Raw genomic sequence first — 3,438 nt, forward strand, 5'->3', positions numbered from 1 at the left:
GGCAAGCCGCTTGATAGAATTACTTCCGGCGGGTAAGGCGAATGGTTCCGGAAATACCCGACCGTGGCTTAACGGAAATAGCCGAAAGTGGCGCAGGGCAGCGAGCAGTTAGCGGCACAGCCAATCACAAGGAAGCATTGCAGTGACGTTGTGATGATGTCAGAGCAGGAGGAGGGGGGGAGGTGGTTGAAGCTTGTGGCCTGGCAGAGCTGGGCGGGCGGCCTCAAACACGCCCGCTGTTTCTCCGCTCGTCTATATCTCGGCCGGCCTCACACGGGCACATGTGCGCGCGCAATACGCAGAGAATGTGTCCGCAGTGCAGAGCAGCTGATTATTATGGCCGCCCCCCATGTTAACCCATTAGTTGTGTGCTGTGCTGTGCGTAGTGCGCCATCCCCATTTTACGCTAAGCGCCATCCTTTGTAGCTCTTCATAGTAATAGCGCTTGCTAGTGACCCCTTCATAATAATAGTTCACCTCTAAGTAAGGCCTCTTTTACACTGGCGACAGCGATAGGAAGATGGAGCATGTTGCGATTTTTCTCTCTCGCAACATCACAAAAACCGAATGAAAAGCCTGGGTTTCACAAACATGCGTTTTGTAGCGTCTGTCGCATCGCTGGAAAATCATGCGATTTTGTAGCCCGTGTGAAAGTGGCCTAAAAGTCAGTTACTAGCTCTACATAGTGACAGTGATTACAGCTGGGATCATCTCTGATTGGAATCGTTCCCTACATTTTCTTCTCTATCCCTGTCCAGACCGTCACAATGACTTCTCCCAGCCTCAACTTGGCTATGCATAAATTAACATACAGAAATCTTTGGCTCCTTGCGTTTTCTACACCTCTACATAATCCACAGTGCCCCAGTGTCCCATAATTGAAAATGCCCCATTTTCTGCCCCCATAATAATGCCACCTTTGCTGCCTCCATAATTTATTCTGCCACTCTTGTGCTCCGGTAATAAATAATACCATTATTTCTGACCGCATAATAGATAAGGCCGCCACTTTTGCCGCTGTGAGTAATAATGTCGCCAAGTCTGCTCCCGTAATAAATAATGCCACTCTTTGTGCCACCATGATGGATAAAACTGCCACTTTTACCCCAATAATAAATACTGCTGCCTCTTCTGCCCCCCTTTTTCTAATAGTTTAAAAAAACAGGAACAGCTGTATAGTCAGTCACCTGTTGCATAGCGCCCCCAAGCCCCTCTGGTCTCCTCTTCATTTTCCTCTTCACTTCTAAGTCTTCCAGGGTCAATGCAGGTACCGGTGCCCAGAGCTAGCTTTTTCCTGACCACGGCCAGGAATTTGCCAGCGACAGTCATGTGACACGTACCACGTACCTGCGCTGAACCTGGAAATCTTCGGAGAAAGCAGGAGACTGAAGAGCAGAGTGGAGGGGCTTGGGGGCGCTATGCAACAAGTGAATACATAGTGTGGGCCTAACTGCTTCTCACCAGATCTGACAAACCGGTGAGAACCAGTGTTTGGGGCCCCCTCAGCCCACTGAAGAACAGGACCTTTCTTTAAAGGAGTTTTCCAGGGAGAGTGCTACTGATGGTCCATCCTCAGGATAGGTCATCGATAGTTGATCGGTTGGGGTCCATCGCTCGGTACCCTGACCAATCAGCAAAGTAGGCACATGTGATCAGTGCCACATATACACAGACCTCAAAACGCAAGCAGTGGAAGTCTCCACGACGACCTCTGTGTAGGGGTCGGCACTTGTAACTGCAGGCACGGCTCACATTAAAAATCAATGCCTGCAGTTACAAGCGCCGGCCACTACACAGAGGTCGATGTGGAGACTTCCACTGCTTCTGCTTTGACCTCTGTGTATTAGCGGCGCTGACCTTGAGCGACGGACACCCCCTTCCCGATCAGCTAATGATGAACTATCCCAAGGATAGGTCATCAATAGTATTCTCCCTGGAAAACCCCTTTAAGGGGTAACGAGAAACCCTTCCTGACCTGTGTTTATATTGTAATTAGTGCTCCAATGCTATTAAGGGGGATTGCTTTTTTCATTAAAATATAGATAAATTGTTTAGGATCCATGGTCATTTTTTTACATGAGTCATCTTATGTGATTTTTTTTTAATAAAGTGTCCTTGTGGACTCCTGTATGTGGGTGAAACTATGCAACAGATAAGAGATCGTATTACTAAGGGTATATCAACTATTAGCTGTGCAAATTTACTATTGCCACTGCCTTTTAATTTTCATGAAAAAATACACCATTGAACAGTTAAAGTTTCAACTTATTGAACGGTTACAAGACAAAGTGCCTATATAAAATTATTGGTATTACACCGGGAGGGGTTCTGAATACACACGCTACAAATATTGGCTAAGAGGTCTGAATAGGGACTGTGAAGTTACTCAGCTTATGGCCAATTTCACACAAACGGATTTGAGTTGCGAATTCCACAATCGCCGACCGCATGTATGATAAGTGGTAATTCGCAGGCGTTGAAATGCATAGACTTTTACCACGTCGCTCACAGCTCCAGGTAAGAATTGCAGATTCTGCAAGTGGAAGAAAAATTGCAGCATGCTCTATTTTACCGCAGATTCCGCGCTTATGAGCTCCATTGATCATAGAATCATAGAATGGTAGAGTTGGAAGAGACCTCCAAGGTCATCTGGTCCAACCCCCTGCTCAGTGCAGGCTTCACTACATCATCCCAAACAGATATTTGTCCAGCCTTTGTTTGAACACTTTCATTGAAGGAGAACTCACCACCTCCTGTGGCAACCTGTTCCACTCATTGATCAACCTCACTCTCAGAAAGTTTTTTTTCCCATTGCTTTTTCCCATTGCTTCTAGTTTTTCCTTAAAGGGGTTGTCTCGCGGCAGCAAGTGGGGTTATACACTTCTGTATGGCCATATTAATGCACTTTGTAATGTACATCGCGCATTAAATATGAGCCATACAGAAGTTATTCACTTACCTGCTCCGTTGCTGGCGTCCCCGTCTCCATGGCTCCGTCTAATTTTGCTTTCTTCTGGCGTTTTTAGATGCGCTTGCGCTGTGCGGTCTTCTGCCTGGTGAATGGGGCCGCTCGTGCCGGAGAGCTGGCCATCGTAGCTCCGCCCCGTCACGTGTGCCGATTCCAGCCAATCAGGAGGCTGGAATCGACAATGGACCGCACAGAGCCCACGGTGCATCGTGGGTGAAGATCCCGGCGGCCATCTTGGTGAAGGAAGAAGTAGGAAGAAAGAAGAAGTCGCAGAGCGGGGATTCGGGTAAGTAATATATATATATATTTTTTTAACACATCCCTTGGGTTTGTCCTGCGCCGAACGGGGGGCCTATGGAAAAAAAAAAAACGTTTCGGCACGAGACAACCCCTTTAAGAACAGGGCTGATCCCTCTGCACTGTGACAGCCCTTTAAATATTTGTAGGTGGCTTTTAAGTCTCCTCTCAGC

The sequence above is a fragment of the Eleutherodactylus coqui genome, chromosome 11 (assembly GCF_035609145.1).
Source record: "Eleutherodactylus coqui strain aEleCoq1 chromosome 11, aEleCoq1.hap1, whole genome shotgun sequence".
NCBI classification, from domain to species: Eukaryota; Metazoa; Chordata; class Amphibia; order Anura; family Eleutherodactylidae; genus Eleutherodactylus; species Eleutherodactylus coqui.